Here is a 13,765-nt window from a genome sequence, read left to right as displayed (position 1 = left end):
GGTCACAGAGGAAACCACCAACTGACATCTAGTAACAAGAAGGAGGTTGTTTCATGGAGAGCAGATTTGGGGTCCTGCGGCTTTCTGGGTTTCAGTAACACCTTGGGCCTCATGATTGGCATTGCTCCCTGAGTGACAGAGCTTAGTATTCAAGGATGGTGTGATGGAAAATTGAGCCTGGCTTCTTTATGCCATCATGAATGTCTTGTTTCCTCCACTTTTTTTTTTTCTGTCTGAACATCCCTCTCCCACTGACTCCACTTTCCTTGCCAGCTGTTTCTCAGACTTAGTGTCTACAATGATGTAGGACATATCTGTAGCCCATACAAAGATGAGCTGCCATGTGGCTCTTCTTCAGCATGGAGTCACATTCAAAGTACAATCTATCACTCCAAAGTACTTAAAAGTAACTCGAGTCTTCACTATAGCTTATTGAGAAAATGCTGAAGATACATACCAGTCCTAATGCACAGAAAACTAGAAATTCTTTCTCTCCTTCCCCCATACCCAGTACAGCAGCTTCTCCCCTACCCCACTGCAGTCTCTCTCCTTCCTTCCTCCTCTTGTTTTCCTAACCAGTAGGTGGGGGCAGGGTCCTGCATTCCCTGCTCTTTTACATATATACTCTCTGCTCTCTCTGAAACAAACCTAGCCCGGCTTTGAGATTCTCCCCCACACAGCTTCTGTTATGCTCTTAGAAAAAGCCCAGAGCTCTTTCAGGCAGGGAAGAGGGCAAGGCTCTGAATATTTACATGTTAATACTTTTCCTTGTCTCATAGCTTAAATTCTTCCCTTCAGTTTTAGTTGTGTTTTATTGTAACACAGCTTCATTTCCATGACGGATGCCTTTGCAGAGGGTCTGCTTAGACATGGATCAGGCTCGCAGAATGGAATAAATAAGGTGGTGACTGACTTCAAGACATTGAAAACAAAAGCCCATGGCACACAACAGGAGCCAGTGAGTTGTTTCCAAAACCATTTGGACAGTTCCCTTTTGCCTCCAGAGTTATTTTTCCTTTTGCTCTCCTCTTTATTTATTTTCTTACCCCATTCTCCCTTTTCTTTCCTTTTCGCCCTCCCAAGCTGTCAACAACAGCTCCCCTAGACTCTGCCTAGCACAGAATTTTGCTGATTTCTGAGAAATTCAAGAGGCAAACCTGCAGGGCAAAGAAAGTGAGTATAAATGTATACTGAATTTCATAGACAAGGAAAGGGAAACCCACCCTCACCTCCTGCAACTGGAAGTTAACACTTCCAGCCAAAGAGAAATGTGAAAATGAAGCCTTCACAGTATCGCAGACAAAGGAGAATGGATATCGTGCTTTTAATTGGCAAATGTGACACTTTCTCCCATGAGGATTGGAGTGGGATGGTGGTGATGGAGAGAGGGAAATGGCTCAGAGTAAAAAAGAAAAAATCAGACAGGGCGATTTTATGTGAAAAATGTAACTATAGCTGACATGATCACTTTCTTGGTACAGGAGGGATTAAACCACTTAGAAAGCATCTGTAAGGAGAGGTGGGATGGGAACATCAGGTCAAATGCTGCCCGAGGCACGTTTGAGGTCAGATACATACTGGTCTGGGTCAGCCCTCAGTTTGCACATGGCGGCTTCCTCTAACTACGAACATAGCAGCTGTCTGATAATCACTGGCTATTGATTGACTAATTAATTAAACATATGCATGGTGTCATTTTAGGAAACTTGGGAAAAGAAAGGAGTGTTGCAGGGAGATCTGAAGCAAAGAAGAACAGTTGGGAAGAAGCACATAGAATCTGTCTCCCTACGCTCTGGGAAACGATTGCTCTCCTTTCATAGCTGTAGCCACCACCATGCATCCCATTCAAAGGGGTTTCCTCTGTTATTGAGCCAAGTGGCCTGCCCCCCATTTCCCCAGGTTCTGCTGGCTAAGTTCACTTCTAACCCCTCCATGCCCCTTTACCTCTGCCTCAGCATGTCCATGACAAGGACAGAAGCAAGCTGTGGTCTCAGGCCCCAACCGCCTCCCTCCTCTCCCACATTCAGAGGCAGTACCTACCATGGACAGCGGCTTTTATCAGCGGCTGCCCACACTGGAAACTGAAGCATGACACCTCAAGCCTTTAAAAACCTTTCCTCATTAACACTTCCTCCTAAAGCACACTGCTGGCATCATCATGGGCATGCAAGCCATTTGCAGCCCAGGTGAATGAGGAGTTTTGGCTCCTCTTTATGTGAAACTATCTTTGTCATAAGGCTGGCTTGACAACAGTGAGATTTCCCAGTGAGGCTGTTGCCAGTTCCATTATGCCACTTGTCTTTGTAGCAAAAATGTGTTGTGTGCTTATTACATGCTTATGGGGCTAAGTGCTGAGACTAACCATTCCTGGCCTTTAGAAGTTCAGAGTCTAGACACCAATTCAAATTATTGCAATACCAATCCATGGCACCAGGTCTAATGTCGGCTCTGTTTAACCGGCTCCAGTCCTTCCAGGGCCTAAGATGAGAAAGGAGGACAAGCACTCCAGGCTGATGGGTGCCCTTTCTCCTTCCCCGAGACAGTTGATCTTATTTTTAGTAAATTTTGTCACTCTTAACCTTATTTTGCCATCTTGAAATTTTACCATCAGCTCCTCCCTTGCCTTCACTCCCTCACATACAGTCACCAAATTTGTTGGTTCCATCTCAGAAATGTTTTTGGACTCTCTCCCATATCCTCCAATCCCTGGCTCCTCTTCCTTCCTGGCCTTGAGAGCTGACGGTGGTCAAGTGCCCAACTGGTCTCCTTGCCCCCAGGCTCTCCCTCCTCAGTCCTTCTGCCATCCTGCCTACATGGTTATTTTCCTAAAATACAAATCAGATTGCATCACTCCTCACTTAGAGACAATCACTGACTCTCAGCTTTCAGCATGACTGGGCTTTGCACCATCTGCAGACACTTGGTGGAGGAGGGGGTATTAATGGCATTGCCTGGCCTAGGGAGAAATGTGAATAGAAGGGAAGGGGACTCAACCTCAGGATAGGATGGGCAACGGCAGGGCTCTCATTATGATTGCACATTGAGACCACCTGGGAGAGCTTTGATGACCACAGATGCCAGAGCTGTTTCACCTCCCCACCACCCCCAGCCATTAGATCTGAGTCTACAGGTGAGATCTGAGCACCTGTAGATTTATAAAGCTCTCTGGGATGAGGCATGTCACAAGCCACTGTGCTGGGGACCTCAGCAGTCTCTGCATTTTGGGATGGATTATGTGCTTTGAAAAGGCACCCTCACATCAGCTCCACCTCATGGGAAGGGAGGCACCCTTGTCTCTCCACGGTCTTTTGGCTCATGGTCCCAAACCAAACAGTGACTGGTGGCCCATGAGGCCATCCCAGCCCTGATTTTGGCTCTGCAGCTCCCCAAGCTCTATCCATCTGATCTAATTTACCAAAAGCCAGGCTGTTTCACTGATAATACAACACTTAACCAATTCCTCAGCCTCGGCGTACTCCGTTCTCTACAGGGAGTTAATCTACAACATTTTAGTTGTTTCCTTAAAATAGCATAGTGGTATATTTTATGAGCATGACTTGAACCAAACACAATCTTTGTTTGCTTCAGGCTTGATTTGGAAAACTTCTTGATGTTCTGGGTTTTGCAATACTTCAGCAGTATTAGAAAATATTTAGATTTGCTTCTAGTTAACTCGGTGCTCTTTTGGGGAGATGGGGATAAATCTGGTTGATCTTGTAGTTCATTAAAAAGAGTATTGTCTTTTCCACTCAGGGTTCAGCAAATGTGTGTGTGTGTGTGTGTTTGGAGTGGGGGTGGTTTTATTTGATTATTGGCATTTTAATTTACTTCTTATTAGGAAACACACATTTCCTTTGATGGTAACCACAACAGTGCTGCTACACTAAACTACTCCATGGCTACAAAAAAATGACAAAGTGTCTGAAGCCTCCTATTTTCTTTGAGGATGGTAGATAAGCCAAAGACTTTTTAATTTTGTTTTGTTACATAAGTCTCTGCTACTGGCCTCAGGCTAGTCCAAACAGCCTCATTATTTAAGTCAGGGCCAGCCAGGCTTTAGGCCAGGCTGCCTGGGTGGAAACGTTCTGCTCCTTCGTCTCTGTCCTCCGCACTTCATTGTGCACCGCCCCCTGCACGATCCAAGCCTAAAAATACCCCAGTTACCCACAGAGCCTCGTCTCTGCTGGCCTTGCCTCTTAATGCAGGCCTTTCATTCTGTCTTCATTGCCTTGCCCTTTCCCCCACCTCCTTCACCAATTTTTCCCACCTAATAATTATAAAGAAAACCATTAGCCATGAAACCTTCCCCTCCCCCCTTGCTCTTTTATCTACTTAAATATCCTTGACTGCGAGACATCGAGTGCAGCACATTCATTAATTTTTAATCTGTCTCTTCTTGTGGTTACTGTGTTCCAGGGACTGAAGGACCTCAAACAATGGTCTCTGAAACCTTGGGCTGAACCTCTTTTGTTGTAGGCAGGGAGGTAGCTGAGGGCATAATGGAGTCTGATCAAATAAATATCCGTTATCTGAAATAGCCTGTTCAAGGTGAATATGGATTTTCATCACATTAAACTCAAGCTGGTGAGACAGGGTTTTGGGCCTGAATATTATTAGCAAACAGAAAAATAATTTTGAGAGATGATAAACTGAAAGAATTATTCCTTGTGGGAGAGCTGTCCTGGAGGCAGCCCAGAGGACTCTGAGGGCAGACAGCTGCAGAACCAAAGGGTCCCCTCATTGCTGGATCAGAGGAAGGAAGTCCAGGGAGGGCCTTATGGAGAAGCTCTTGTGTGCTGTTGGTGTTCCTGGGGGGCCTGCCACAACCCACTTCTCCTTTTGCAGTGCACACTCTCCTTGGAGGATCTGATCCACTCTACCCCTAACTGTCTGTGCCTCCCACAACTGGTTCTCCAACCTGCTTTCTCTTCTGAGCTGCAGAACCACATATGCAGTGGCTCCTGGGAATCCCCAAGAGGGAATCCCCAGGTAGGTCCAGAACAGAACTCACTCTTCAGACATCCCAGTCCTGCTTCAAGAATGCCTTTCTCCTGAGCATTCCTCTAATAATGGATGGTACCATTGCCTATCCATATTCATAGGCTGGGGGCCTCAAAGCCTTCCTTGGTTTATTTTCTCCACTATTTTGCCCAACAATTTGGCTGTGAAGACTCCTAATTGTGTCTCAGATGTATCTTTCAAGTCCTTCTGAACCCTCTATTGTAGTTCATTCATTTTCCTTCCCTTGCCTGGAAGGACAAATGCCTTCCAGCTGAGCTTTTCAACACGTACACATGTTGCACTGTGGCCTGTCTGCTACGCTACCATAATGTTCCACAGCACATGTCCCATCAGGCCATGGATGAAAAACCTCCCAGGCTCTTAGAAGTCTACAGAATAAGGTCTAAACTCGTCTTCATAGCTTCTCAGACTCTTCACAGTCTGGCTCCAACCTGCTTTCTTAGCCTTATCTTCCAGCTTCAACCAGCTGTGCACTCTGTTGTCTACTTGCTGAGCTCACGCAGCTCCCTAGATTCAAGTTTCTCCTACCTGTCACTTGAATTCATATGATGGCTGATATGGTTTGGCTCTGTGTCCCCACTCAAATCTCATGTCAAATTGTAATCCCCACATGTCACGGGAGAGACCTGGTGGTAGGTGATTGAATCATGGGGGTGGATTTCCCCCATGCTGTTCTCGTGATAGTGAGTGAGTTCTCACAAGATCTGATGGTTTAAAAGTGTGGCACTTCCCCCTTCATTCTCTCTTTCCTGCTGCCATGTAAGACATGCCTTGCTTTCCCTTTGCCTTCTGCCATGATTTGAAGTTTCCTGAGGCCTCCCCAGCCACGCTGAACTGTGAGTCAATTGAACCTCTTTTCTTCATATATTACATAGTCTCAGGTAGTTCTTTATAGCATTGTGAAAACGGACTAATACAATATCCCTACTCCATGCTAAGCAATGTGTTAAGCACCGTGGATTCAGAGAGAAGTGAGGCATAGCTCCTGGAAGGGCTCAGCCCCCGAAAGGGGAATACACAAGAATAAAGATAATTGTAAGGAACACCAGGAAAGAGATAGGAATAGTCTGTAGGACTTCATGCAAGGGAGCTCATCGTTCTTCCTGGGAGGGCTAGAGAAGGCTTCTAGAGGAGTTAGCTGTTAAACTAAGACTTGAAAGACAAGTGCAGGCTGGGTCCAGTGGTTCACGCCTCTAATTCCTGCACTTTGGGAGGTCAAGGTGGGCAGATCACTTGAGCTCAGGAGTTTGAGACCAGCCTGGGCAACATGGTGAAACTCTGTCTCTAAAAAAAAAAAAAAAAAAAACAAAAACAAAAATTAGCCAGGCACAGTGGTGTGTGCCTGTAGTCCCAGTTACTCAAGAGGCTGATGCAGGAGAATTGCTTGAGCCCAGGAGGCAGAGGTTGCAATGAGCTGAGATTGCACCACTACACTCCAGTCTGAGTGAAACCCTATCAAAAAAAAAAAAAAAAAGAGAAAGAAAGAAAGGAAGAAAAATAAGTGCAGAGGAAACAACCTAGGTAAAGGCACAGAATTATGAGATGGCAAAGCATGCCTTTGGAATGGTGAACAGGTCCACACGGCTGGAGTAGAGGGTGCCCAGGAGAGCAGAGTAGGAAATGAGGCTAGGGAGGGGGCTGGGGAAGCAGGAAGCACTGTGTATGTCAGGTTACAACGTTTGTACTTCCGTTTCTATTCTTATTCACAATGAAAATATGTTATCTGTATTCATTGCCTGTGGCTGCTGTAACAAGTTACCAGAAACTGGATGGCTCGACACAATAGGAATTGATTCTTTCACAGTAGTGGAGGCCAGAAGTTCAAAATCAAGGTGTTGGCATGGTTGGTTCCTACTGGAGGCTGTAAGGGAGAACCTGCTCCATGTCTCTCTCCTAACTTCTGCTGGTTGCTGGCAATCCTTGGTGTTCTTTGTCTTGGAGATCCATCACCCCAACATCTGCCTGTCTTCACCCAGTATTCTCCACTCTGTGCCTATGTCTAATGCCTCTCTTCTTGTAAGGACATCCGTCGTTGGATTCGGATTCATCCCAAATCAATACAAGCTCACTTTACCTTAATCACATCTGCAAAGACTCTATTTTCAAATAAGGTCACATCATCATCACCAGGAGTTAGGACGTGAACCTATCTTTTGGGGGAACACAGTGTAACCCACAACACCATCCTTGATGCCAACTACATAAGTGTTTTAATAAGGTGCATTGGTTCAGTTCAAAAGGTATCTGTGGAGTGCTTGCTCCATGCCAGGTGCCCTTCAGTGGCACCAGGCATTGAGAGCAGATGTGGGACAAGCACCTTCACTCAACGAGCTGGTTCATATAATGCAAAGCTCTTGATTTAATGACTCCAACCAGCACTTGAGTGTCTACTACAAGGTGAGCGACCCTGCTCCGTATTGCTCAGGACAGTCTTGGTTTATGCCAGTTGTCCTAGTATCCCATCAAGTTAGCCCCCGCTCTCACTCTCATTCCTGATTTGAATGATAATTTTTATGGTTCCTAACAATAAGGGAGCTACTGTGTTAGGTGATGGAGGTACAAAAGTGAAAGGGTGGGGATGGAGGGGTCCCTGCCCTCAAGGTCACAGCAGGAGGGAAGTAAAGCAGCAGGAGGGAAGTAAAGAAGCATTTATAGTTCAGCATAATAAATGCTCACCTTAGGCAGTGACAGGATGCCACAATAGTGCATAGGGATTTCAACTGGAGGGTTCTTGTCAATTCATTGAAAATCAATTTAATGAAGAACTGGCTTACCTCAAACTGACAGAGAAAAAACTTCTGCTAAGCCTAGGAGAGCTGGCTTGAGTGGCATTGCTCTGTGACCCTGCTTAGAGGAACCTCTCTCTCTCACCTTCTTCCTTTCTTAGTGTGGCCAAGAGCTGGGGTTGGGGTTGGGGGCATGTGAGCAGGTGAAGCAGGACAGACATGGTGTGGAGCCAGCCTCAGGGGCAGAAGGCTATTGCTGTGGAGGGCCAAGGCCTGTGCTTACCTCTCAACAGGCTGGAGATATCAAAACTAAATATTGGGGCAAAAATCTCCAAAATCTGTTGAAACCACCTATGCACCAATATGGCTATAATCTCTGTAGATGGTTTGTGGACATTTTTGATAACTTGATAAGTTAGCAAATTAGCTTTTGGTAAACTGTTTTTTTTTTTTCTTGTTTGTTTTTTGTTTTTGAGAACTGACTTTAGGAAAATGGGTAGGTTCAGGTCATTGGATATCAATAAAGAAAATATGGAACATTTGAGGCAAAATGGTTAAAAAGCTCAGACCATGGGTGCAGTTGAGCTGAGTTGGAATTCTGGCACTTTTATTTAATAGCTGTGTGACACGGCAGTCAGTTAACTTCCTGGAGATTGCTTCCCAAACTGGGAGAGCACTGTCTAAAGTTTTTAGAGGATTGAATTTGCTGCTATTTGTAAAGGCTCTTCCTAGAATGCCAGGTTAAGAGCACATGGCAGTTGTTATTAACATTATTATTATCTTACCAGATCACTGTTTCCAATCCCAAATTATTGGCTGGCCAGTGCCTGAGGACGCCAGGGCCTCAGCTGTTGCTGGGAGAGGGCTCAGGAGGGGAGACAGAATGAAGATGTGCAGTCATCCCATTGCTAGTTCTCTTTGTTACTGCGATGGGGTATCCATACCTTGAAAAACATCTCAGGAGACTTCCAGAGTGAACCTAGGGGGACTAGTCCCAGCGCCAGAGATCCTGGCTTAGTTGGTCTGGGATGGCCTGGTCGTCAGGGTGGTAAACGTTTCCTCTGGTGATTCTGATATGCCACAGAGTCTAAGAACCACTGTACTACACCTAAGGGGCTTTGTCTGTCTTCCTCTCCATCTAGAGAGGGCCCATTCTGGGGTGGGGTGAGAAACATGTTGTTCCCTGCCCCTGGCCCCAAAAGGGCTGGGAGAACCAGAAACTCTAGGGGTCAGTTTCAATCCTGATGCTGCTCAGGGCTGTTTGCGCGGGATGAGGAGCAGAAGGGTTCGGGAGAATACTCGACGCACAATACTCAGACCTCTCAGAGGGAGAGCTTGCCTTCCTCCTGCAGAACTGTGTTAAGAAGAAAACTCTCTTTTGGTTAGGTACAAAATGTTTGCCTTCTGAGGAGATAAACATGGCCTTTCACAGCAAGTGGAGAGCCTGTGCTCAGGCGCTTACAACGAACAAGCAGAGGACATAAGTGTTCTGGTCTCAGATTTCAGTGATCTCGGTCCCTCGGGTTCCCCAAATTTTTCTTTTTCCTCCTTGGTGGTAATGCTCTCTGGACCCATAGCCTGAGGGCGAGTTAGAGGAGGGAGAGGGCTCTGTGCCTCCTAAATCCTCTGGGGCACAGCAGCCAAGTGTTAGGGCCCAGCTAAGCCAGTGTCAGTGCCTGAGCTGGAGAAGGCTGCAGGCTGGAGAAGCCCTGAAGAACAGGCCAGTGGGAACAGAGAAATAAAATCCTCCCTTTCCTTCCTTCCTTCCTTCCTTCCTTCCTTCCTTCCTTCCTTCCTTCCTTTTTTTTTTTTTTTTTTTTTTTTTTTTTTTTTTTTTTTTTTTTTTTTTTTTTTTTCCTTTCCTTCCTTCCTTCCTTCCTTCCTTCCTTCTTCCTTCCTTCCTTCCTTCCTTCTTTCCTCCCTTCTTTTGTTCCTCACTTCCCTTCCTTCCTTCCCTCCCTCCTTACCTTCTTTGTGATTCAGGGCAGGATGAGGGTGTCTCCAAATGCAAGGTAATGCTACCTTTTACTTTGTAGCATTGGTACTTAGGGGGATACAATCAATTCCACTGAAATCTCCTTTCTTCCTCAGGCTTCTTCCCTGCCCACTAAGACAAGTTCTTTTGTAAGAGGGAGGTTTTAAAAGTCTGTTAAAGGACATTACCAAGAAGGCAGACGTATGAATTTACAGCCTTTTGGGATCCTCCTAACACCGTGCACTCCATGAACTTCTTTGGATGGTAGCTCAGAAGGTGGGATGATTATTCTTATGGGATCTCAGCTGCTTTGATAGATCAGTAGCATAAAAAATGGGGTCACATAGGGTAAGAGAATCAAAGGAATGAGGCAGACCTCAAGCGGGGCCTGGGAGATTGGAGTTACCTGCCATGTCTTTTTATTTAATTTTTCTTCAAAACAGCTCTACATGGTGAATTGGTACCTGACCTTCTTTCGTAAGAGGGAAAACTGGGGCGTGGAACTTGTCAGTGGAGCTCAGCGTGCTACAAGAGCAGCTTGGTTTGTCCTAGTTGAGGACTGGAAAATCTCAATCTCTAGTCAACAAACGGTGAGTTCTCTCTCGGCGGCTGCAATCAAAATGCCAGCTTGGTCAGGGCTGCATCCACGGCAGGTTGATAACCAGCCCACCTGGGGCCTGCCTGTGCACACAGACACACTCTCCACCATAAGGCACAGACAGACCCTTGTTGTTTGTCTGCCTTTATGACATAAATCTCAGAGAAATAGCCAACATCAGACAGAAAAGACTTCAGAAAGGGGATTTTCTAAAACATGTAGATACTGGAGAGAATAAGCCCAGTGTCATTTTTATGGCAGGGCTCTCCACAACAAAGAAAACAAAGAGCTAAGGTTTTTTAAATTTTTATTTATTTATTTATTTATTTATTTATTTATTTATTTATTTATGCATGCTTATTTGACCATGCTTTCTCTGGTCTTATTTCTTGCTGGCCATGCCTCAGAGTGTTCCTACCCAGGGATGGCCTGCTTCCGAAGAGGCACAGTGCTTTGGCATAGCCCGCAAGAGCAAGCATCAGCCTGGGAAGAGGACTGATCCCACACCCACCCATCCACTCATTTATTCAGTGCTCCACATATCGCCAAGTGCCTTCTATGTGTCAGGCAAGGCTGAGACCTGGCTCCCACTCATGGCGGCTAGGTGGTGAAAACTCAGCTCCTTTGCCCCTAGAATGGTCAGGAAGAGCCCCATGCAGCCCCATTAAGAAGGGGCAGAATGAAGGAGCTGCTTCCTCTTAATGACATTGTCCAAGAATGACCATGCTCTTCAATGATGCTCCATCCAGCCCGGCATTGTGCAGCTATGTGGATGTTATTATTCTATCTTGTGAAAGGACACGGTGAATGCTGGAATCAGTGAATCACCCAAAGAAATGAGAGGTGGAGTGGGTGGGCGGGTGGAGCCAGCAAGCTAGAGTTGTCCTTTGTCCTCAGAGGCAGCTTTGGCCGTAGTACTGGGTTTGAAGGGACGTGGAAGTGACACGTACCACCACTGGGCCATGGCCTTATGACATTGGGCACTTGCTCCTCTATCCTCTCATCTCCCTTCCTGTGGGCTGGGATGCATGGGCAGTGTGACCCAGCCTTCATCATGCCTGTGAGGCTAACACTGGGGATGCCAGGACCTGAGATGGAGAACCTGGGTCCCCAAAGAGTGTGTGAAGTGGAACCTGCTGCCAGTCTAGACTGCTCACCTCTCCTGTGTGTGAGGCAAACACACTTCTATCTTATTTAAGCCACTGACTTCTTGGGCCACTGTTACAGCAACTTAGCCTTTGCCCTACTAATACAAAGGGGTGAAAGAGCAGCGCTCTCTTTCTTTCCTGAGTTTAGAACCAGTTAAGAGGATAGTGGACCCAGAAAGATGCAGAGCAAAATACTGTGTCTGTTACTGGTAACACTGGGCTGGAAAATGCAGCATCGAAGCTGTGGCCATGCAGGCTTGCTAATACCTCGCTTTCGAGTTAGACCTACCTGCCTAGTCCCTGGCACAGACGACAGCTGCTGGTACTGGGGGCATATGAAGGGGAAGAAATGGTGCCTCCAGGAAGGAGAGAAGAGGCTGAGCCGAGGAGCCTTGTTTTTTTCCCTCCCAAACTCACCAATCAGATAGATCTTTTCTCCTCTTCTGGGCAGAGTAGGAGAGGCAGGTGGGGAGAGGTGAGGAGGTTACCATAGTTGAAGGCCTCTCCCAGAATGTGAAGAATGGCGAGCCCCCCTCACAGGGCAAATGCCCTGCAGTGGGCACTGGTGGTGTTGCTACCAAGGCCCCTATGCAGGAGTTAGACCACTGAGCATTCTCTAATCTTGGGTGAATCTGCTGGAGGGTTTCAAACAGGGGTTTGGGATGGGTCATCATCAAATAGTTTCATGAAAATCACCTCTGTTCCTCCATTTCTGATGACTTATCGGTGAGCACGCTGGCATGTGTGGGGCACAAAGACTTTCAGGTGTGCAGATGGGTGTGCATATTTCCATGGAGGGATGAGTGCAAGAAGGAGCAGGTCTTCTCCTTTCTTAGATCAATGAGTTTTTGAGATGTGTGAATGTCTACATGTTTTGTTTTTCATTTCAGGAGCCCAGATATATTTAATACTTTTGGTATTGGGGCTATTGATAAAGACGAACATCTTTCTAGGGCTAACAAAGAGCAAGGCCGCAGGCGCTGCACATGTTCAGGCCTCAGCATCTCTAAACCAGAGATTGTGCAGCCCTGGTACTGGTTTCCCTGTCTCTGCTATCTAACCCTCTTTAACACAGTGGTAGCAGAGTGTCCTTCTAAGACCAGGTCTGACGTTATTCACCTTCTCCAAAACCTCTAAGGGCTTCCCATGTCCTAAAACATGAAGTACAAATCTCTTGTGTGGCATTAAAAGCTTGCTCTGATGTGGCCTCAGTGGACATTTCCAGCAATAATTCCCCTTGGCCCACTTTAAGTTTTGCTCCACACTCTAGTCAAGCTGAAGTACCTTCCCTGCTTCCCTCCCTCCCTCCCTCCCTTCCTTTCTTCCTTCCCTCCCTCAGCATTGGGAAAGACCTCAACATCTTGGATTATGTAATAGTCTCCTAAGGGGTCTCACTGCTTCTACTTTGACCCCCCTATTGTCTATTCTTACCTCAGCAACCAGACCAATCCTGTTTAAAACCTAAGCCAAATTTTGTCAGTCTGCTCAAAACCCCCCAATAGAAGGCTGCCAGATTCAGCAAATAAAAATACAGAACACTCAATTAAATTCAAATTTCAGATAAACAACAGTACTTTTTCAGTGTGAGTATGTTTCATGTAATATTTGGGATATGCTTGTACTAAAAAAACTATTGTCTACTTGAAGTTCAAATTTACAGAGCATTCTATATTTTCCTTGTGACCCTCGACCAATGATTTCCCATCTCACTCAAAAATAAAGGCAAAGTCTTTAAAACAGCTCTGTATGATCTGGCACTTCAATGTTGTTCTGACCTCATCACCCTCACTCTCGCTCCACCTCCTCTTCCCCGGTCCACTGCCCCCTGATGGCTCCTGGAACACACCTAGCATGTTTCTGCCTCAGGGCCTTTGCACTTGCTGTCTGTACTGCCTGGAACACTCTTCCCTCTCAGATGGCCACGGGTGTCTCCCCCTCACTTCCTGAAGCACTCTGTCCACGTGCTGTCTTTTCAGTGAGGACTTCCTGATGATTCTGATAAATTCCCACTCTCCAGGTTGTGTCTTCTCTTACCCTCCTTTCCTGCTTTTTCCCTAGAGCACCAATCATGATCTGACAAGACATTGGATTTACTTGTTGATTTCCTCATTGTCAGTCTTTCTCTTCAACCCTAACTGGAATACAAGTTCCCTAAGAGCAGGCACTTGTTTAATACAGTGCTATAATCCCAGTGCCTAGAATAGGCCTGCCAGAGTAGGTAATCAGTGAAGAGATGGTGAATAGAGAAATAAATCAATAGACAGAGAAATTTATAATACAACTCTCGGGAGTGATA

The 13,765-nt window shown here is 46.1% G+C and overlaps 1 long non-coding RNA gene across 1 annotated transcript; it reads left to right on the top strand.

Annotated features, from left to right (window-relative positions):
- The first annotated feature begins 983 nt into the window (after nt 1-983).
- On the top strand, nt 984-12,938 carry LOC105739590. Its single transcript, XR_001115528.2, has 3 exons — nt 984-1,173; nt 10,167-10,313; nt 10,729-12,938. It is a non-coding gene; the product is annotated as an uncharacterized LOC105739590 (long non-coding RNA).
- Nucleotides 12,939-13,765: the final 827 nt, after the last annotated feature.

Source organism: Nomascus leucogenys, chromosome 3 (assembly GCF_006542625.1).
Source record: "Nomascus leucogenys isolate Asia chromosome 3, Asia_NLE_v1, whole genome shotgun sequence".
Classification (NCBI taxonomy): domain Eukaryota; kingdom Metazoa; phylum Chordata; class Mammalia; order Primates; family Hylobatidae; genus Nomascus; species Nomascus leucogenys.
Note: the sequence above shows the minus strand (reverse complement) of the source record. Positions and strands in the feature narration are given on the sequence as shown.